This window comes from Apis cerana, linkage group LG14 (assembly GCF_029169275.1).
Source record: "Apis cerana isolate GH-2021 linkage group LG14, AcerK_1.0, whole genome shotgun sequence".
NCBI lineage: Eukaryota > Metazoa > Arthropoda > Insecta > Hymenoptera > Apidae > Apis > Apis cerana.
Window position 1 is genome coordinate 9,590,878 of NC_083865.1, and position 23,343 is coordinate 9,614,220.

General features: G+C 51.4%; 1 protein-coding gene across 14 annotated transcripts in view; it reads left to right on the forward strand.

Annotated features, from left to right (window-relative positions):
- LOC108001011 (zinc finger protein castor homolog 1-like) overlaps nt 1–23,343 on the forward strand; it is a 145,296-nt gene that overhangs the window by 41,470 nt on the left and 80,483 nt on the right. For 6 of the 14 annotated variants that reach the window (XM_062084667.1, XM_062084670.1, XM_062084671.1 and 3 more), the window contains exons 1-2: nt 18,235–19,084; nt 19,770–20,298. The gene's annotated coding sequence lies outside the window, so the exon portion shown is untranslated. Of the gene's footprint in view, nt 1–16,273; nt 16,436–18,234; nt 19,085–19,112; nt 19,651–19,769; nt 20,299–23,343 lie in introns of those variants that run through there. The other 8 variants (XM_062084672.1, XM_062084673.1, XM_062084676.1 and 5 more) reach the window with 3 other exon arrangements.

Here is a 23,343-nt window from a genome sequence, read left to right on the forward strand (position 1 = left end):
ATCCATGAACGATTAATGCGCGCCTCGAATCGAGTCGTCCTCTCCTTTCCGGTGGCGGGCGAGCGATGGTGAGAAAGCAGTTTCGATTATTTCCCCTTTATGGTGGCCGAGCCCTTGAAGAAAATTGGCACGGGAAGGCAAGCGAAGTTTCGGAATCGCGAGGCGGAGAAAATTCACATGGGAATCGGGCGGAGATGGAACGATTTCCGAGAATCGTCGGATCGGGCGGATCTCTGGAACGCTTATTAACACCTCGGCCGCGTATTGTTCCCTCGACGAACGCAATTTGCTCGGCTTTCAGAACGCGCGACGAGCTAATTAACCACCACCTCCGCCCCCGCCTCCCCCCCGCCTCGCTCGCTTATAATCTACGCCGTGGAATTAAAAGAATTCTCTTAAGCCTCGTCGATCTGGCTATTTGTTGGGGGAATTAGTATCATCTCGTATATGCCTCTGTAATTACCGTATAACTCGCGATAGACGTGGAATATTAAGAATTTACAAGGCGATAAAACTTATTCTTGAAATTGCATTGGCACGATAAAAGGAAAAAGGAAGCGAAAGGGAGGGAGAGAACTCGATACATATACGTTTCGCGATTTTTCGAACGCGTAATTTATTTCGCGACAGAGGTTTAATTATCGAGCGGAGCCGATACAGAGACGAGGGCAGAGAGCTCGTTCCGGCAGAATTATCTCCCCGTACGCATCGAAGTTTATAGGGCACGGGAGAGAGGGAACCGGCCTAATACTCTCGTATTAGGTGTATTAGGTTCTTGACCGTTCTCTCCACGGCTCGTAGTAGCCCCGGGCTGGCGAAACCAGAGCTCCGCCAACCTCTCAGCCCCCCTCCACCCCCCATTCGGGCACACGCATTCGCAACACGCGTCCGTTCGAGTATCTCGATTCGACTCGAGGCGCACGCACTTCCACCGCGCGTTTACACGTCCCGCTCGAAGGAATGCGCCAACGTTTTACGCGCTTCCTCCACGCGCCTCGAAAAAAATACGCCACCCCTGCCCCCACCCTTTCCACCGATCCTTCTCATCCAGGGCCCAGGAACATTCTTATCGAACCGATCTTCGTCCTTTCGAAAAAAGTTACTTTTCGAAAAAGAGCGAACAGTTTCCGATTCTCCCACGTTGAAATCCGATCGAGTGTTTCGGAATATTCTCTCTCGTCTCGTTTCCATTCCCGGATCGGAGCCCGTTTCCACGCGATGGGAAGAGAATGGTGGAAGGACACGGAATTCGAAAAGTCGTTGGAGCGCTCGAGGCGAGAAGAGGAACGGGTTGAAAAGAACGGCCGGGGGCCGTGAAGCCGATCCGCGAGGATGCATTCCCGAAGAACTGGCGTCTGCTCTCTCTCTCTCTCTCTCGTTCTCTCGTCCACGCTCGAGTGATGAAATTATTTCTTCACCGCGCACCCGTGTCTTGCACGCGCACACACGTGCACGCATACGTACGCGCACCGCGGCGATTTTACTGCTCGAGACACACGGCGCGCGGGATTAGGGCCTCGAAAGCGTGGAGAAGCGAGAAATGCTGGAAACTGGATATCCAGTCTGTCCGGGGCACAGCAATACCCGTGGAGATATTGCTGTCGAGCCGAGTTGCTCCACTTTGCATCCGCTCGAGAGTGGCGCGCTTAGATAAATCGACGGATAAAACGATAATACGGAATCGATCGTGCGTTCTACCGATCCCAACCAGAATTATTTTACGATACGATACCTCGTCGCAAGACGACTCGATCGACGAGCTCTTCGCAACGCGGAAGGGGCCAACGATTTATAAACCGAGCCGTGCTTGCCTGATTAGCCTGGATTCCCTCCGAATCGATCCCTCTCGAGAGAACTCGCGAGCGGAGACGAAATTGCTCGCGAATCCAGGCACGCGTCTAATCTCGCCTCGATATTTAAACCTCCAACCCGCGACAATGCGATGCTCCTCTCCTCGCCTCACCGCGCCAATTAACAGCCGACCGAACGTTTTACTCGTCGACGCGTTAATAACTCTTCTTCTCCCGCGTGTGCTACGATTGATGGACGTTGAACGGGATCGTGATACGGCCCCGGGACAGAACCTTTCTTTTTTCCTTTTATTAGATTCTTTTTCTCCTCTCTCCCTCTTTTTTCCTCTCGTATTAACGATTCTGTCGATTCGCGGACGGAAGGCGAGGGATTTCTCGGAGAGAGATTAAAGTCGCTCCCCGTTTCATTAATCGTTGGTCGAGCTAGGTCGATCTTAATTAAAGGGTACGCGACTGTTTGCCGTATGGAGGAAACATTGGTCGGTGGTCTATCCGGCCTGTTTCAAAATAGAGGTCGATATCTGGAGTGTAGACGCTCGAAAGGCGAGGGGAAGGGAATAAAGCCGCGAGTATCGCGATCGGTCGATTATTTTTGGAAGGACGTATTCCAGTTTCGTAGACGCGGTGAGCTCTTGGCGCGGATCTAGATTTCACGTCTGAACGGTCAGATGGACAAACCTGATCCGCAATAACCGCCGGCAGAGACGTAAATTCTGTTCCACGAGGTTTCTAGATTATCGAAATACCAGTATATACCTGGGTGGAATCAGGTTCCGCGCCGGTGCTCCAGATCGGCGGGGCGAACCGCGCGAACCTATCGGTCGCCATGACCATTTCAGGATTATTAATCTTGGTCACCGTCTTGCCTCTGTTCGCGCGCCGCTAAAACAGATAAACTCGTGCCGGAAAAATAAATATCCGCCCGTCCGCACGGTTCCGTCCACCTTTCTTCGTTCCTCTCCGCTCCGCTTCCCGATCACCGCCCGATTCCCTTTATCCGATCCTCGCGCGTTTCGAGCCAACAACTCCGTTCCCCTTTTCCTTTCCTTTCTTTCTTCCTCCGTTCCCGACGAGAAAGCCAAATTCCAGAAAGCGAATTCACCCAGCCATTCGAAAACCCACTATGGAAACTACTGGGAGGAGGGTCAAGGAAGCTTTCAGGGTGAGTGATTCCGTTTAAAAATGGAAGGGGGAAAAGGGGGTGTGGGCGAAGGAAGGCGAAAGCGATATGAAGAGGAGGAGGAAGAGGAGGAGGAGGAAAGAAGAAGAAGAAGAAAAGGAGGAAGATTTTCGAGCGCCCTTTGTGCGCACGAGCAGCCACGTTTTATGCACAAAAGAGGTTGGCCAAGGGTGGAAGGGAGGTGGAGGAGGAGAGGAGGAGGTTGAGAAGCGGCGGTTCGTTATGCCCGGTTCACGAGGACAATTAATTATCTCCTGATTCCTTCTAAGAAACCAGTCCAAGTACAGTCGAGCAGACACACCGACGTGCTACGTCGAGCAAACGCACACGCACGCACCCACACGATCGTGTGGCAGCGAGCTGTTTTATAGACACATATGATGGAACACTCTCAGGCCGATCGTGTTTCAAACCACAGAGAGACTTAACTGAGAAACGACACACGTTGCTGCCCGGAGACCGGACCACTCGGCCTCTCTCATCTCTCCCCTCCATCTTCTTCTTCTTCTTCTTCTTCTTCTTCTTCTTCTTCTTCTTCCTCCTCTTCTTCCTCTTCTTCTCTGCGGCTCTGCCCGATTTTCATTGTCTATCGCGAAAGAATTTCGCTCCACCAAATCCTTTCCTCGATGATCTCCTCGTTTCGTCAACCTTCGTCTTCCTCGATCGATTTAAAACCGATTCCAAGTGGTTCCAATTTTTCTCCCCCCTCCCTTTTCTTTTTTGGAAAACGAAAACACGGAGAGATGAACGATGACGAAACACGAACCGAAAGCTCCTTTCTCCCAATTCGCTCCATCGTTGCTCGAAATTCTCCGATCGCACGTTCGCCTAAAAAAAAAACTAGCTGCTCCATCGAAATTCCACTCGGTCGAGGCGATCGTCACACTTTCCACCGAGAGAATCGATCCCGTCTGTCGACGTTCGCCATTCGACCGGTTGCGAGCCATTAACCCGTCTAATCGCACCAAGCCCACGGATAAAGACATCCATCATCATTAGAATGGATAATTATCGCGAGCGCTGAACTTTGGTGGCAAACATCGGTCCCACCTCTCTCTCTCTCTCTCTCTCTCCCTCCTCCCTCTTGCCCTTTCTCCGCCCGGTGGTTTCATTAGCGCTGGCCAAAAGGAAACTAACGGCTCGCATTCCCACCGCTATCTGGATTTCCAAATAAATCCTACCGTACGCACACGTGGACACGTGTACGCGTACGTGCCGACCGATCGGGCCAGCGAGCGAACAGCCAGCCAGCTCCCTTCGAGAATCGAGGAGGAACTTATCGGAGTTCTCCTTTTTCACCGCGTTTTTCCTCCTTCTCCTCCTCCCCCTCGCCCTCCTCTCCTCCGCCTTCTCCCGTTTCGATTTTCTTTATTATTCCGTGGAGCCGCGCGGTCCGTGTGACACGTTCACGGCATCCGGCCGCGTACGTGACGTCATACGAGCTATATTCCACCGGTGAACCGTGCACTCTGCCCATATGGTCGCGGCCGATTCATCATTCCTCTTACCGACTTATCGACGAGACTCGCATCGATTCGCCGAGAAACGGCCAATACCTTTTCCCGCTTCTGGCCTTCCTCACCGAAACACCTGTTGATAAAAATCCTCTATCCAAAAACTTAAGGGTCGCGCGGATACCTCGCGTGCCACTACTAATCTCGATCTCGGCTGGATTTGATAATTACCACGTAGTTGATCGGGATCCGTCTGTGTACCCCCTCTCTTTTTGCATTTCCGATAGGATACCTCTATTCCGTTCCTTTTTTCTTTCTTTTTGCGAAAGAAGGAGGAGGATCGAAGTCGAATTTCATCCATCCTTCGATCGTCCGACTTCTCGAAATCCGCAGGTGCGATTCCTTCGTAGGCGAAAGCAGCGTAATTTGCGCATGATCGAAAGCATCCCCTGAATGGGCCGGTGATCGCACGAATGGGCAAGGCAGATTCGGATTTTGCGCGTTTCCGCGGACGACGGGTCGGCCGCCCCCTGGAACCTGGAAACCGAGGGATGAAGGCGGGCCGAGGAGGGTTGAGACGGAGCGGCCAACCCCCGTCGACACCCCCACGAGTGGGCGTAACCGGTTCCTTTTTTCAGCCGGAGAGAGGAAGGCGAGGACGGCGGGAACGGCGCGGACGGGGAAAGTGGAGGAAGGTTGGCGAACTCGGCCAACTTCCGCCGGCTGTTTTGCCACGGGAAATTAGAATAATTCGATGATACGTAACTGTTGCGGCCAGAGACAACGGGGACGGCCTCATTTGAATATCTGTATAATCGGAACGCCGTTAGGGCGGGATCGAGAAAACGCCGGAGTCGCCTGTCGCCGACACCTCCTCCTCCTCCTCCTTCCCCGCGCTCTCTCTAATCGACCTAAAAAGATTCCTTCCGTCTTCTTCCGCCTCTTCCCTCCTCTGCTCCTCTCCGCGGACTTGGATCCACTCGTATCCCCTTTTTATCGTTCGGATCGTTGTTTAATAACCTTGGAGAGAGGGAGAGAAGAAGGACGAAGGAAGTTGTTAAGGAGACGCGAGGAAGTCGCTGTAACGCGAAAAGTGGAATGAAAAAGGGGGAGACGGGAGGAGAAATACGAGCGAGATCCCTCGTATTCGAGCGGAATCGTGGAAGAGAGCGAAGCGAGATCCTTTTTTCCACGAAGAAACGGCAATACCGGCGAGCGAGATCGTTGGGAGCGCGGCGTATTTCAGCACGGGCGCGCGAGTTCGGAGCCGAGCAAGGAATTCATCAGCTAAAGGTTGGCGAACGTGCACCACCATAAAACCGAGTGATTTACGCCCGACACTTTATGGGCCCCGGCCAGACGCCCCGGCTTCGCGAATTTTTCGTCGATTTTCGGTCGATCTCGAGCCGGCCCAACGAACGAGACGTCGCCCTTTTATTCGCCCGCGCTTTCCCCCTTACCCGGTCCGATGTTTCCTCCCCCTCTCTTTTCTCCTTGTTTTATCACTCGTCGAGATTCGGACAGCCTCGTCCCCGAGGTGTCGACGGTCGAACGAGGCGCAGGAGGAATTGCATCCCGAAAAGCGATTGGCTTTTGGCGCGGACGGTACGCCTCGTATCGTCTCGCTCGAGGCGAGACTCGAGAGAACTATGGAAAAATCTGTTTCATTACGAGCGTTCGTAACGCGTACGGCTGCTTGATGCGCCTCTCTCTCTCTCTCTCTCTCTCCCTCTCTCTCTCTTTCGCTCCTCTTTTCTCGTTTTGTTTCCCGTTCACGGCCTCCCCCTCCTCTTCCGAGTCGAGGTTTCGAGGGCTTGATTGCGTTCCGCCAAAAGTCCGTCTCCTCTCCTCTCCTCTCGAGCTACTTTATTGGTGGAGAACCTTTTTTCCCTCTCCCCTCCGCGAGGGAATAAAATGAAACAATTTCTCCGGGACTGTTCTCCTCGCTGTTTTTTGCACCGCTCTTTCTTTCGGAACGGAAAGATATTTTTTTTTCCATCTCTCTTTCTCCATGCATCTTCATCCCTCGCTTAGAGAAACGAGAAACGGTCTCGCATACCCACGCACACGCGCGCGCGCACGCACACACGATCCGATGAACTTGATAAATTCCGAGCAGGGGGAAGGAAAAAAGAGTGTTAACCACTCTCCACCGAAAATGGCGCACTTTTTGGTTTTGGCCGGCGAAAAAAAAAAAAAATATTGGGAGAATGCGACTTTTAAAAGAAGAAGGAGAAAGAGAAAGAAGGGCGCTCAATGATCTCTCTAACTGTCCTTTTTTTTTTTCCACCATATATTATTCGAGGATAATCGATAGAAAGAGCAATTTTCGCACGGTGGCGAAACGAAACGAACCTCCCGTCGTAAATTTTACCATCGCCAGCTACTTACGGTTGTGGCCAACATTTTTTTCTCTCCTCGCCTCTCCCCCGTTTTTGCGTCCATTATCTCAGCTCGAACCCCGTGAAATGGTGATTCCTCTTGCGATTCGAAAAACGTACCCTGCCCCTCGCTCTCGATCGACACGAGCGAGCGAGAGGTCAGCGCTAGGAAAATCGTCCCTATCCTCGAAACCTGTCAAAATATTTTTGCCTCCGGCCTTTATCCGCTCGATTTTCCGGGGGTTCGTCCAGGGGCCAGGGAGGGGGGCTCGCCGTTCCCTGGACCGTCGTTCCAGGACCACGTAAGTGGAGGGAGACGGTCAGGTATCAACGGCTCAATTTCACGGACGGACCCTTATTCCCCGTGGAATTTCCTCGTTCTCCAAATCAGGTGCCACTGTCTGCCTCCTTTTCCATGGGATTGGACGAGTCACTTTTCCCTTGAATATTATTACGCGAAATTTCCCGAGGTAATTGCAGTGTCGAGAAGATTATTCATCGAAGATAAACTTGAAGAATTCTATTCTCGTTGCAGAGCTTCGAGCGAGATTAAATATTGGATTAAGAGGGGAGGGATTGAAATAAATATTTCGTTAGCGTTCGTAAGAGAAATCGTAAGATGCTCGATGAAAAGTATACAAAAAAAAAGAACAAAAAAACGAAATCCCAATTCACAGGTTTGAGAAAACGCGCCATTCATCCCACGGATACATTACCCAGTTCCCCTAATTTCCCTGATCCATCCACTTCGCCCCAAAAGTGGCCACCGCTAGTCGAGAAAAAAAAACGTTCGACCCACTTCTCGCTCAATTTTCTGCCTCTCGAAAAACGCTTTAAAAGATACGTATATATATATGTATATATATGTAAAAAAAAGAAAAGAAAGAAGAGCAGCGAGAAACTTTCCACTCGTTCCCCGGTAATATTTATTATGACGAGGAAAAAGTTGAGCCTATTTGTCCAAGACACCCCAGACGTTCGAAATTTCTCTGTTTCATAAATCAACCGACGTCGATTATCGATATCGTGGCGAGCATTAATCGCGAAATATAACGAGCTACGAAGGAAGTTACAATTGCGATAAGCGATTTAATAAAAATCGTTTTGGACGATCAACGGGATCCTTTCTTCTTCGTGTTAACACGGTCTGCGTGAAAAGTGCAAAGGAAAGACGATCCTCGAGTATTGATTCTCGACAAAGTACAAAGTATGAGCGAAATTGAGAATAGCTGAATACTTTCCCGAGAGGAAAGTTGAATTCTTGTTTTTTTCTGTTCTTTTTGGAAAAGTTCCATACTCGTGTCGAATATATTCCACACAATGGATGGACAACGTTCGGAATGGAAAAAACGATCCCGTTGGAAGATTGTTGCATCGGTGGGTAGAAGATATCTCGACGAAGGGAATGTATCCGCGAGCGAGTATCCTATTGGATCGATTCGAATAATAATAGAATGGGTTGGATGGAAGAGGGAGGGAGGGGATACGTGGAGGTAAACGTCATTCGTAACGTTAAACAATCTTAATTGACAAAGCGACGCGAGTAGAAAGCGCAATTATCGGAAGAAGGAGAAGCGAGGGGTTTGGCGAATTCCATCCTGGAACGGGAATAACGATTACGATGCGAAAACGCGTACGTTGAATGTGAAAGTTCATGCCAAACGGAATGCAACTATAAGGCAAGCTTTTAATGAAACGTTACCTGGCCGCAACAAAGCCCTCCACCGCAGGCCCTCTCGTTTGAACTTGTTAGCCGGCCGTTTAACACATTGCGCACAATGTGCACGTAAACCGTGAAATATTGCCCGTTTCACGCTTAGCCTCGCGTTTCTTTCTTCCGTCCAATCCGTGGAAAGTTGTTTCGAATCTGGAAAATTCTGCCAAGTTCTCGCGTCGTTTCGTTCCGATCGAGGGACGAGAGAGAATCGATTCGCGAACAATTACGAAACGAGGGGGGAAAAGGAAAGAAGCATTCGTTAACCATTCGTTTCAAATTGCGTTCGATTCGACGACACTACGGTTGAAACAACGTTACACGCTTGGTTCAAGGATAATCGAAGAAATTAATTACGGCCGCCTCGAGTTATCAGATCTTCTCGCGTCACCATCCTTGAACGTACGGTTTCTCGTTCACCTTCGAATTCTTCGTCCGTTGTTCTAGATTTCCGAAAAATCGCCACAAAGAATGGCAAACAACGAGAAAATTCTCTCTCTATCGACGTATCGTAACAACTCGGCCGAGAATCCGATCCATCGGGCGCGATTCGATTTCTCTCCTAGTTTCGGGCCGAAACGAAGAAATGGTGGAAAAAAAAAAAAGAGTAAGAAAAAGAAGAAAAAAGAGCGAAGGTATTCCAACAGCGATCGACAAGAGTACTCGCGTTGCATTTATATTCGAGCGTGCCATTGTTTCCCCGACTTCCCAATTAAATGCCCGGCGTGGCCCGCTCCCTCCTGCCCACCGGCCAACGTTCCTCGATTCATCCTCTTCCCGTTTCTCCTCCTCTCTCTCTCTCTCTCTCCCTTTCTCCCCCTCTCTCCCTCCCCCTCCCTCTCCCCTCCCCCGGACACGGCTGTGAATGGGCGAGCACGCGATTCCGGGAATTTAAAAACGGGAAGGAATTTCTCGAGAGAAAGGTGGAGGATGGAGAAAGAAGGCGAGGATGGAGCAGGGAGAGGGGAAGAGAGGGGAAGAGAGAGGAGGACAGAGCGAGTAACGCGACGTAGGCAGAGAGACACGTGGTGGTGGTGGTGGGTGTGAGCTACTGGTATTTTATTGTTGGCCGGTGTGATTTGTGGTGTTGTTGTGTTGTCGTGTACGACGCTTGCTCGCGCGCAGGGTGTACCGGTTTGCTTAGAAGGCCTGCTGACTGACGGGTATACGGGATCGCGCGGGCGAGAGGGGAAACCGTGTTGGAAATTGAAAATTGCTTGCAGCTTGGAAATTGGAAATTTTTGAGGATAGAATGTGGAATAGAACGGTTTCAGGTTTTGGGCAAGCGTGCTCCTTTTCCGCTCGCTGATGTCACATGTCGTCGTCCACGTATCACGTGCGTGGCACGACACGATTGGCGCGTCAACTTTGCCTCCGTGGACGAACGCTGCTCGACCAGGAGAGACGGTGAAAACCTTGAGTAGCTGGATATAGGTCAGCCAGGGATCCTTGACTCCGAGCGATCTAGAAACGATCTAGAGGCGTTCCTTGCCGATACAATTCTCCTCGATTCGACGAAATCCCTCGGACGAGCCGCATCGAACGAGCATGGACAAACTCATTGTAAACTCCTTCGCCGGGAGATAAACATCCGAGGGATTATTAATTATCGTGGGACGAGTGGAGTTGGAGTCGGTCGGCGATGCGAGCGGTGATGCGAGAGAAGAGAGGAAAGTTCGAAAGCGGCCGATGTAACGATGCTCCCCGCCGAATAAGACTATAAATTCGTCTGTGTAAATCACGTGGGAGGTGGGTAACGACAAGCAGGAGAAGGGAGGAGGTGGTGGAGTACTTTTTCTCGGGGCGAGGATAGGCCGCGCGTGGATGTTATTGGTGGCAGGTACACGTGTGTTCCCGAAGGGAAGCACGGACGTGGCCAAGGGACAGGAAAGTACAAGTGTTTCAAGGAACGCGTAATTTATATTCGAGGCCCGTCCACGACGCTCGCCGCAACGGTTTTATGTGCCTTTCGGGAAACAACGGTTACGAGGCAATTAATTTCGAAAATCGCGATTAACCGGCCGTCTCTCTCTCTCTCTCTCTCTCTTCGATCCACAATAAAACTTGGTGGACACTTTGATGAACGCGTGTCGCCGTTTATTTTATCGTCGTCTCGCCCCTCGCGATACGACGTGGGATGACGTAGAATTTGCTTGCGATGGAAAGAGATAAAACAAAGTAGTAAATCGATCAGTTTTTATCGTTGCTCGTCGACGCTCACGTCTCGAGTGGTGAGGAAGAGACCGAGAGCTCGTGGGAGAGTAGCGGTAGGTTGGATGGCAGCCGAGGACAAAATTTGTAACGGTAGGAGTAGCACGGGTCGCGAATATGTACGTATATTGTACGAGTATCGAACTCGGTTGCACCGAGTATCGATTGTTTGCCGAGTCGGCTCGGGGATATCCCGTTTCCACGAGACACATAATACTCGCATACCGGCGAGGTTACGCTCCTTTCTTCGGGGATACCTTTGTAGCCCACGCATTCGTGGAAAGAAGGAGCGACGAGTTTCCACGACGAGTTCGCGCACATCCTTTCCGCTCTCGTTTCATCCTTTATCCCAGCATTTACGTTCTTCCACGTCCCTCTTTCTCTCGTTTCTTCAAATTCTTTTGAACGTATTTGCGAAAGAACGAACAGGATGTAGAATTGATAATCGCGTTCTCCTTCGCGGCTAAGAACGAAAGGCTAAGAACGTGGCTAACGATCGCAAAGAAAAAAAAGGATCTAAATCCGCGAAGAACGGCGCCTCTAACGGTGTCCATGACTGCGGGGCAAAAAATCTCAGTTTTCGGCCCCTTTTTCCACGAGGAGGGGAAGAGGTTCTAATTAACTTCCAACTTCTCGACAACTTTCCTCCTCCCTTCCCTCTCTCTCTCTCTCTCTCTCTTCTCCAACCGAAACGAGAAAATAATTATCCCCTCCACCTTACGAAGAGGGGGGCCTAGACAAACATACGCACGTACCTTTACGAATCCCGCTCTCGCTACTCGTCCACCTAACACCAGTTACCCACGCTGACAACTCTTCGACTACTACTTCGCCTTTTGCCCGGCCGAGAGAAATTGGACGGACGAAACTTGGTGGATCGATGGAGAAGCGCGTAAAGAGATCGGGATAGAAAGAAGGGCGGTGGATTTAAAGCGTGATTCATGCGCCTACTTTGCTCGGCCAACTCGGGCCGATCGAGGGAGTTCACGGTTTCTCGAGCGCAGCGGCGAGCGGAACGCCGAGGAGAGGAGGAAGGGACGGTTGGAAGGAAGGGAGATGGAAGATAATTGGTAGGAAAGCGATCGGTCGGGAGGCGAGCCGCGCGTGCATAAGCGAGCACGCGAGTTTTCGAGGCGAAGCGTGCATCGGTCGGGTGACAAGGCGTTTGTTGTTGGCCCTACATACGGGGAGGGGGACGTGGCGCTGAAAGACAAGCGGGCCGTGTTACTTAATTCCACGCGCTCGCTTAAATAGAACGAGACCCGGTCTGGAAAAATCGGAGACACACGCCGCTCGCGGAGAGGCGGCTCGCCGTGCGTATAATACACGGAGCACAGACGCACGATCGGTTAAGGCGTCGTCCCGGCCTCGTGTGTACGGATACGGACCCGGCGGACAACGGCGTGTTTGATCGTGCAATGTCGGGGGTGCCTACTGGTTTTGATATACGAGCACACCGATACACGATCGAACGGTGTTACACGCGTGAGTCATATCGAAAACCAGTCCTAGCGATTGCCGCACACGCGTGCACGCCACGCCGAGCTAAAGTGGCCGAGACTTCTGCGAATATCTTTCCGCTTCTTCCCGCGCCCGAGACCGCGTCCAACGTCCTCCTCCTCGTTCCTCCGTTTCTGATCGATCGAGCGTGGAATATCCTCCGGGGAGAGGAGGGCAAAGATTCGATCCCATGGGTGTACGGTATCGGAATCGCCGACGAATCCTCTCCTCCTGTCTCCAGGAATATTGCATTTCCGCGCGATCTTCTGTTAGATTTCCATTACGGATCCCCCTCTTCCTCTCTCTTTTTCTTTCTTACGCTACGCTCGCACGCTCTCGCGTATCGTCTTCTTCGTGAGAACGATTCCGGTAGTAGTAGTAGTAGGAGTAGTGGAACGGGAATATCGTTTCCTCTCGAGATCGTGATTATCGATAGATAGGGATCACGACTGGCCTCTCGAAACTACGGTATAACTATATCGCTTCCATTGATTTTAATACGTATGATTGTTTTAACGAATAATAATATGGAGAATAATAATAATAATAAGAAGAAGAAGAAGAAGAAGTGGAAGGAGGCATCCGTGGATTATCGATGGACCGACCGTGTGTATCGGATTGCACGGACGTAAACTATTTTTATTAACCGCGATGGCATCGCGCGCACTTTGTGCCTCCGTTGTGCGCGCGTGTTTCGCTGGCCGTGGCAGAGAGAGAGTTAGATGCCATTGCGGCGGGAGGGAACTCTGCCAGTTGGCTTTGAGCGCATAAAACGAAACAATAATGACAATGTACCGAGAAAGAGAGACAGAGAGAGAGAGACAAGAGTGTATTTATTCATTACCACTCGCATACACAAATAAGATACGAGAAAGAAGCCTCTCTCTCTCTCTCTCTCTCATCTCCAGAACCAGTGCTCACAAACTCATCCCGCTCTCTTTTATAATCGACCGGTATATTCCTTTTGTCGCTTGGAAGCGTACACGAGAGCGAACCATCCTCCATTCACTCCGTCTCCTCTTCACGCGCGCACCGTCCGCGCGTTATTGCGCGCTTCCACCCCCCTCCTCCGCCCATCTATCTCTCCCTCGCCCCTATCTCCTCGCCATCGTTCGTCCCATTTTCTCAATTTGCCCCGTGTCCGCGCGGTATCGCCACGCATCCAGCTCGGCTAAATCTCGGCAACCGATGCCGTATATACTTCACCCGGTATCAAGGTACACCAGCAACGCATTCCACCGAACATAGTCACGGAATAGGTATCCCCCGGGCCGCGGGGAGAAGCGGTTGGGGGGCGGCGAGGAAAAAAGGGGAAAAGGAAAGCGGAGGAGGAGATCGCTTGTCGTTTCCGTGATCGTGAAATCCGCGGAAGCGAAGGGGGATAACCGGTATCTCTCCGCTCTCTCTCTCCCTTCCCTCTCCCTCCCCTTTGCAAATCCGTATCGGAGACGCGTGCACGCGCGAGCGCGCACCGCGGGCAGAAAGGCAGAGAGAAGCGGTCAGGCAGCGTATCCACCCACGACGTGGCATACTGTAACGAGGCTACAGTCCATTAAGTGCGTACGGCTATTATGGCTAATGCATTACGGGGCAATAAAAAACGGGAAGTATAGCGAGCGGCGGGCCGCGTGCGCACGCCCGGCAACCGGACCACATTCCATGTCGGACGAGTACGTACGCGCTGCTCGATGCATTGCCTTCGAGTACAACGCTCGTAGATACCGCCGACGACACGCGCGTACAACAATCCGGCCGAGGAAACGTCGCGCGTCTAGGAACGCTTTGACTTTTGCTCCATCCTCCATCCGCTCGTGGGGGAGGAGGAGGTGTTGGAAAGTTGTTGGCCGATCTTTCGAAAGGAATATCCAGGAGACGAGTAGGGAGAGGAGAGAATTTGGAGGAGAGACGAGTTCGAGTCGCGATCTCACGAATCTGTTTCCTTTGATGGAGCGGAGATCCGACCGACTTTGTTCGACTGCCAACAGTTTTCCAAGAAGGCAATTAATCGATTAACTAGATGATCGTTTCTTTTGATCCCCTCCACCGTCGCTGCTCGAGACGGAAGAGGGAAGATTCGAACTTGGCTTCTGGAAACTGGATGAAGTTTCTCGATGAAGGTTTCTTCTTGTGGATCGAAAGGAGGGGGAGAGGGAAAAAGAGAGAATTAGGTAAAGGAGGAACGACGCGCGGTGACAGCTGAAGGATGCTCGAGTCTGAAAAGGGAGAATAGGGAGGGTTCGGAGGGGAGGAAAAGGGTGAGAAGAATTTAGACGCGGAAACGACGGGGTGGTGGCGAGCGGGATGGCGAGAGTAAAAAAGAAGGATGCACCAATCCTTTCCTCTTTCCTGGCTGTCGCACCGAACCACGGAAACCACCTTGGAAATTCTATTCTAAAAATACCGCGGCTCCTCCGCTTTTTTTCGACCCGCTCTTTCTCTTCGACCCGCTTTTTTGTCTTTCCACCCCTCTGCGGAGATGAGCACCGGCCATATGGTCCGCGAGGGAGAGATAAAAAATTCATATTTCTCCCGCTCGAAGGGCCGAGCCGCGATATTTTTAAACTTTGTGCCGCGCCACGAAGAACGTTCAACTTTTCGTGACGCGGCTGCCAGTTTCGTGGAGAAATTTCTCTCGGTTTTACGCGTCGCTTTTACTTAAGAGAAAAAAAAAAAGAAAAAAAGAACGATTATTCCTCGAATAATATTTTCGTATCCACGATCTCGTCGATTCCTCCCCGCTCGTTTCCAGGTGTCCGTTGATGTCTCTCTCTCTCTCTCTCTTTTTGTCCTTCCCTCCCCCCAACGTGGAAAGATATTTCCATCGAATCCTGGCTACCTGGAATCGAAAGTACCGATTTTTTTCTCTCTCTCGATCCACCCCTCCGGCGGCGGCTGAACCCGGTAGCCCGTTATTTAAAGGTTCTTTTTCGGCTAATGGTTTTCTCACACGGACGCCCGGAACGGTACAAACCCCTTCTTCTTTCCTGATATTCGAAACCCTTCTAACGAGAACGCTGGAGAAAAAACCGTGACTCGTTGAAATTTTTGGAATTTGGATTCGATCGAAAGAATCATTATCGTCATCGTCATACATGATCGCACATACCGGTATCTTTAGCCACTCAAGTGAGGCCGCGTATCCACGTGGAGGTGAAACGTGAATAGCGTATTTCGTAGGTAAATCTATATGAGAGGAAAGGTAAATCTCGGGCCGAGAAGGAAACACGATATTTTACGGACGTGCGGCTAAACGGGTCTTTAAGGAAACGATCGGTATCCTGACCCATTTCGGGAGGGTTACGCCAGCAACCCTTTCGCCCGGAGAGAACCTAACGGGCCGCGATCTCTTTTTCCCACATTCTACTTTCCACGAAACGCGCCTGTTACCCGATTTCGAATCAGGGGTGAAAAATCCGGGATTCCCTCGGATCGCAGGTGACGCGAGATTAAAACGAGAATTAAATTTCCTGCCTCGTTGGACTCTCATCGACTCGATCGAGTCAACCGCTGCTACCGTTTGCCGGACGAAATTCGTAATTCGTTGTCGATTATAGATGTCAGCTGCATCTCTCCGAGGGATTCTTGCAATCGAATTAAAAGTTTTTCAACGGTGTTTATTTCTAATCCTAATTCCTTATATTTAACGAAATGTGAATTAATTATAGACACGAGATCGAGTATATTTCGTAAAGACAAACTCGTATATCTTTGTCGCATATATATATAAACATATCATGTTTCGATTTCCTCTAAGATAAACGCGTATCTCTTATTTGTTTCTACTCAAGATACTTTTACAAACGATATTACAAACAATGACAAATCACGTCACCGGATCGCGACGTTTTCGATTGATTTCTCGTATCTTATATATTTTCGAACATTTTTGTCCGATCGATCGTGGGACGAAAGTTGTGTTCACAGTTGAGGTTGATTTCAAGCGCAACGGTTAATCGATAATAAAAACACAATTATTTATTTTTACCGATCGTAAAATCATGGTAAAATTCATTTTGTTGCAGAGTGGTCGCGACCAGGGGTGAGAAAGGAGGGGACGAATACGAGGCTGGTGTCGGGGAGACGTATCTCGCAGCGAAGACGTCTCCGTCTGGAAGGATTAATCGTGACAAACGAGGATGTCGAATCACCGATGAATCGAAAAGGAGGAACGTTCGCATGGCCGCGTGAGTACATGAATCAGTCCCATTTTCGTTCATGACTCCTTTCAGCCTTAATCATCCTCAATCCGCGCCATAAACTACCCGCACGATGTAAATAGGCTCGGAAATGTCAATCTAAAAGTTGGAAGGGACCCGTGAATGGTCGGTCTGTCGGTGTTCCACGTTACGAAAGAAAAGCTGCGGCCCGGTTAACGGCCCCTGGGAACCGTGCGGCAGTAACAGATCGTTTTTAATCGTCCGTCCTCGTCCATTGTTTCACAGCGCAGCGCCACAGTTAATTCGGCACATTGTTACTCCATTATGTTTACGATTGGAGCCTCGTAAGAGAATCAACCTCGTCCATACGGGGCTGGCGGCGAAAAAAGGGGGAGGTTACTAGCACGGTCGGCCGGAGGGTGGCGACAACTCTCGACATTATTGGACAAGAGCGGCCTACCCCTGCTCTCGAAGCTTCCCTTTGAAGGGAGCGGGCCTGCGCCCTGCCGCTCCTTTGTTTCCACCGCTGTAACTATGGAAAACCGGAGGAGAGAATGCCTCTTGCACGAAATAACAAACTAACGATTCGCTCTGCCCTCTCCACGCCAGGATCTCTCCATCCTTTGTAACTTCACTTTTGCCTCTGGGGACTGCTTGCTCGCCAAGAATTTTATTTCATTTCCAATTACATGCCTCCGATAATACATGCTCGAGTATAATAACTACGCGTAACCTTCGCGAAACTAGAAGTATTAAGCGATAATCGTAGATAGAAATAATAATAGAACGCAAGTTGGTACGGATCGAGAGGGTGGTGGTTGATTCGTTCGATGGGAATTCAGAAAGGGAGAAGGAACGTAGGAGCGGATAATGGGGAGAGGGATTAGGGTGTCGATCGATAAGGAGCCTGTTCCTAATTTCTCTTGGAGAGAGAGAGAGAGGAGACTGCGTTTTTTGCAAGTGCTCTCCGCCTCAATTAGCGACTAGCTAGAAGAGAGAGAGAGAGCGGGGTAATCGCGTCACCCCTGCGAAACGAATCGCCGATAAGCGGCGACGATGACAGGAGCGCCGCGTCCCGAGCAATAGAATGTGGGAGGATCTAACGGGGGGAGAGGGGAGGGGATTGTCGGAGAGGTTGCACGCGTGACGTCATTGGCCGACGCCGCACCCTACCGATTCTGCGCAGGGGATGCCAGTCGAATCTACGCCGACTGGGAGGCATAATCTTTCGGACTCACCGTCCTTGCTCTATAATTTCGAAAAAAAATACCAACTCTCTCTCTCTCTCTCTCTTTAGTTGGCTCTCACGTTATTCTTCTCTCTCTTTTCGACGTTAAGGATCAGTTAAGAATTCGTTCGATCTTCGTTCCTTGGAAAAAGTCGAATTGAAATTGAAATTGAAACGGGTGGGCGAATTGCGCGAAGAGGCGAAGCGCGGATTCTCTCGGAGTATCGAGCCGAGACCCGTGGACCCACCCACAAAACCCCCTCCAGTTGTCGGGACTGGAGGGTGAGTCCGCGATAAGAAGAAGCACGTGGACGACGCATCGAAAGCAGCCCGGGGGCGCAGCACGCCGCTCGCCAGCCGGTGGACGAGTGCCACCAACGGTAGACGAAGAGCAGAACAACTTCGGAGGAGCGATTTGTGTGTGTACGGCGGCGGCGGCGGCGGCGGCGGCTGCGACGGCGGCGCACACACGCACGGCTGCTTCTCTCTTCTCTTGCTCGGATGTACGCGAACGGAGAGTGCGCGTATCCGCGCTTCTCTCTATCTCTCTCTCCCTCTCTCTCTTTGTTTCTCTGGTTGCGTTTAGCTCCGGTTCAGTCAGCGCGGCAGAAGACGGGGCTCACGGATCGGAACGGTTCGGGTCGAAGCGAGACGAGGCGAAGACGCGAGGGAAAAGCGCGTGGGGAGAGAGTCGGCCGTGTCTGGTAGGGGAGAGGTGCGAGAGGCGAGCGGTGGAACGACGGCGGAGGCGGGGAGAACGCGACGCGTCGTTCCGCGCGACGGGGTGGGGCATCGTTTCCAGAACAGCTTGGTGGGGAGCGACGAACCGCGGCTTCGTTCCTAAGCGGCGAGAGAAGGGGCAGAGAAGTGGCACCGCTCCCCTCCTCTCTGTCTCTCTCTCACCCTCCGGAGGGGTTCAGTCATCTCGCGCCAGCCGAGCCACGCGCACTCGCCTGTTTTACGTTCTGGGCTCGGTGAAAGACTCTCTCTCTCAGGGCTTGGAAAACGGCTCGCGTCAGTTTCTCTCCCCGCGGGATCACGGCCGATCGCTGGTCAATCGTGGTGGATATCGACGTGTGGTGGAAACGGACGGGGGTTGGAACCAGTGCTTCCTTTTCTTCTCCCTCGAGTCGAGTGCCGCAGGATCTTGGTTGGCCTATCAGCCTGCTGCCCGGTGGACAGTTAAACGCACGGGAACCAGACCGCCCCCTCCGTGGACGGAAGCCACGGAACACCCCCACTTCTTGCCCGACCTAAGCCTCCCCCACCCACCAGCCAACCGCGGAGCGGAGTGTTCCGCGGTGCAGAGAGTGGAAGGCACACCGGGTACCGAGTTTCACGGGTGGAGAACCCCGTGGATGCGTCGCGATCATCCCCCCGGAAGGATCGTTGATAAGGTGGAGCAAGTTTTTCGGGACGTTTCGATGGTGAAACGGGCTGGTATCGAGGTAAAACTCTCCCCTTGAACGTTTTCTGTTTTTTTCTCTCCTTTTTTTTTTTTTTTCTTTTTGCGTCTTATCCGTCCGTCCGCTCCCTGTCCGTTTTCTGACCGGTGGACGCGCACGCGCGCGCAGCACGCAACAGACACACAGACACAGACACAGACACAGATACACATACCCCACCTTCCACGGACCATTGCCACTACCAGCACTTGGGAAACAAACCCTCTCCCCACCCCCTGTGGGAAGTGGAGAGAGCCGGGCCAGCCAGAACGGAGGACAGTGGCATCATCGCGCGCCGCGAATTCTCGACTTCTTCTCTCCGTGAATTCGTGTTGGTACCGGTTACTTCCGGTCCCACGGCGTCGTCCCAAGGGTCGGGTCGAATCGAGTCGAGTCGAGTCGTGTCGTGTCGTCGTTCGTGTCGCGTTCTCCGATCGAATCGAGTGATACTCAGCCGCGGATGCGCTCGTTGGATGACAGTGCGACAGTTCGGGGAAACAGAGAAAGAAAGAAAGAAAGAGAGAGGGACCAGTGAATTTTTTTCTATTTTCTCCAATACGTGGACGGTAGTGCGTACATGATATACATATATGTATATATATATATGTGTATGTATGTATGTAATATATATGTATATATATGTATATATATATACACGATCGTGTGACAAGTTTTTTTTCGTGACCAGTGTGCTGGAAGGAGAGATTGTTTGTTGTTCGGTCGAGAGAAGGTTGTTGTTTGTTGGTGGATCGTTCCGTTTTCCATCCGTCTGATCGACCGTCGTCGATTCTCGCGGTGAACTGATCAATCCGCGAGTGAAGGGAGTGGTGGATGCTGCAAGCCACGAAACTTTGAAACGACCGCCCCTTTGACGAAACTGTAACCGTATAACCGCGGTGGTCACGTCGCGATGAGACACGGGGACGACGACACGCGACAACCCGGTGGAGTTTCCTGGCTCGCTTCGTAAGGAGGAGGTCGATCTTTCCCGGAGGAGAAGGAGGAGAATCCCGACGTCGGATCGCAAGTTTTTACCAGTGGACTGGTTTCTTTTCGCGAGATCGGGACCCTTCCCCTCCTCCCCTCGGGGTAGTTGTTCGGGGCCCCCCACCCACCCCCCCGCACCAAGAGAGGAGGACCTCTACTATGTTGGCCGGAGGAGAGACAAGAAGCGGAGGAAACTCGTTGAAAGAGGGAAATAAGAGTGAGAAGTCGAGGTAAATACCAGAGAGATGCACGTAGTAGAGTATGCACGCTTCTTTAACCTTCTCTTGTTCCTTGCCGCGCGAGAACGAAGTTGGAAGGTGGAAGTCTCGTGGAGGAAGACTCGTGTCGAAATAGACGACAAGGATGGGATTTCGAGGGGATGGGGGCGGAGGGGAGGAAGCCGTTAAAATCGCTAGCGCAAAGTTTATTTATAATTTATACGAGCGAGTGAACGCTGGTGGTGAACGCGCTCGGTTCTGCAACAAAGTATTCGAATTATGTCAGGGAAGTGATGGGTTATTGCAGGGGAGGCTGTAAAGTAGTTGGCAGCCACTTTAGCCTTTGGATTCCGCGCCGTGTTCGCCCGGTGTTCGCCAACCCCAGAAGCCCGATTTAGCACCGACGTTGTTTCCATTGTTCTTTCGAAACGAGGGGGAGGAAAACTTCTCTCTCTCTCTCTCTCTTCAATGCAACGAGGGAGAGAAAGAGAGAGAGAGAGAGAGAGAGAGAGATTCGCGGCGAAAGCGAAAAGTGGCTTCCGTCCCCGCTCCCGGAATAATTACGTACGTCGTGGAAAAAGTAGCGGCGTGTAGCTGTCGAATGGCGTGAATTCCATCTGGAAGGAGGGAGGCGGGGAGGGAGGGATGGATGGACGTAATTGGCAGGCGGGAAAGGGAAAAGGAGAGGGATATATCGCGTTCGGTTAGAGCGGAAAATTAGCGTTGCTCACGGTCTGGCCGGGTGGAAATAACCGAGAGGAACGTTGGCTGATTTCACGCGACGATGCTATCTTGGCGGGATTTAAGAAACGGGGGTGAGGAGGGGGAGGGAAGAGAAAGGAAAGAAACGTGATATCGGGGATCCCCCCACGGTTGCACGCGCGCGAAACCCCGGGTTTTATTCAGGGGTGAATTTTTATGGCGAGCCCGAGCCTGACGATCAGCCCGGCCCGAGAAGTCTCGAGAGCCTGTAATCGGAATCGCGGGCCTCGCGATAAGCCCTCTCCTCCACCCCCTCCCCCCTGTCCCCGCCTCGTCTTCGCTCAAACTTCCTTTTCTTCGCGCGTTCTCGATAAAGCCGCCGCGTCACACCTCGACGGTATTAACCCCCCTCCCCCCTCCCCCTTTCCCCGTATTCTTTCTTCTTTACTCTGCCTCTCTTCTTCTCCCCCCTTCTTCTTCCTTCTCTTCTCTCTGCTCTTTTTTTTCCCCCCTATTCGACCTACGCGGCCTCGTGACGCCGCGATGAAAACGAGGCTTGTAATTTGTAATTCGTTTCCAACGAACGAGAGACAAGGACGAAGAATCTGTCCTAAGGAACAGGTGGTGTTTTCGTGTCGAAGCCGAGCGTTCGTTTCGAAATTTTCCCTTACTTATCAGGTCGGATCGCGTCGTCGTTTATAACCAGCTCACCGTTTTATCGTTAGTTTCTGTTCTCGAGTAGCCCCGATCGATTCGGTAGACGAAACCAGGTGTAGATTCGTGTTGAAATGTTTGCTCGAAATACTAGACGCGTATCGTTTCTTCTCGTTTCAACGTTTCAACGAGCGACGAGAACGACGACGAAGAGGACAGAGACGACAAAGAGGACGGGGAGAAGGTTTATCTTTATAACCTTCGAGTTTGAATCGTCATCGTTCTCGCCATCGTTCTCTCCTGCTTCCTCGCGAGTTGGAAATACACGAATCCACCACACCACACGGGATCCCGCGAATTCCTCGAGCAAATGTCTCGAGGAGACGCTGCACGCTTCCCCTCCCCCCACCCTCCCATTCATCCACCGTCCATCCCGTGTTCCAAATTAGGTTCCAACGCTCCCCGCTTTTCATCCTCTTCCTCTTCTTCCTCCTCCTCCTCCTCCTCTTTCCTTTCTTCTCACTATTATTATATCCGTTAAAACTCGCAAAACCCCGAACGATATAGCCATCCGCCACGCTAATGCTTTCTCGAACATCATCGATCTACCGACACGCTCCAAAGCAAACAACGCGTAGAAAGAAAACACGACGGTGGAAACGACGATAAACAAGGGGGAGGGACCGTCGTTCTAAAAAAGGACAGAGGCAAGAAATCCTCTTTCTCTCTCTCTCTCTCTCTCTCTCTGTTTCTTTGCTCGACAAAGAAAGACGAAATGAAGAAATCAAGGGGAAAACGGGAGGAGGAGGAGGAGGAGGAGAAGGAGAGCACACACTTGTTGATACACGCGGAGAGAAGGTGGAATCGCGGTGGAAAGGAGGAAAGAAGGACGAGGAGAGAAAAAGAGGGCGCGGAGGCTGCGGTGGCGGCCGAATGGGGGGGAAGAAAACCTCGAAACAATTGGAGGCGCGGAGGCGGCCGCATTTCATGTTGGCTGGCATCGGCTCCCTTTAAAGAGTCTCTTGCTTTTTGTTAGCTCTTCGAAAATTATGATTGTTTGTCCGCGAGATTTACTGCTGCCGCGGCCCTCTCAGTGCGGTACAACGTAGCCGAGGTGCCCTCCAGGGGCAAACCCAAAGACTCTCCTCGCGGGCGAGGGAAGGGGTTGGGGGATGGTTTGCGCACAGATTAGAGAGAATCGTGAACGTCGCGGATCGTGCACTGTCGCGCTACCGTCTCTCTCTCTTTTCCTCTCTCTCTCTCCTCCTCCCTCTCTCTCCCCTTTTTTCACACCGTTCGTTATTTATCACGCCTCGTTCCGCGTAATCTGCCAGCGCAAATTAGCAGCGCCGCTTAGCGTTTGAATTAGCCGGCAAAAAAAAGGGGGAAAAAAGGAAAGAAAACTTCCATCGGACGCGTTTCCTTTCTCTTTCTTTTTTTTCTTTCTTATTTTTCGTTCTATCGGGATTATCGTTGGGCGGATATTCGAGGAAAAAATCGTGAAAAAAAGAAAAATTGGAAAGAAAAAAGAAACGAGATGATGGACTCGTCGTCGTCGTCATCGTCCCTTGTCGTTAGTTTGGAATAATTAAAGTCGAGCGTAATTTCCGTTTAGCGCGCGTATATTAATAGTTGGAACGGAACGATAAATCGATTTTCACGTTACGACCCTCCGTTTCATTTCCACTTTAACGCGCGAAA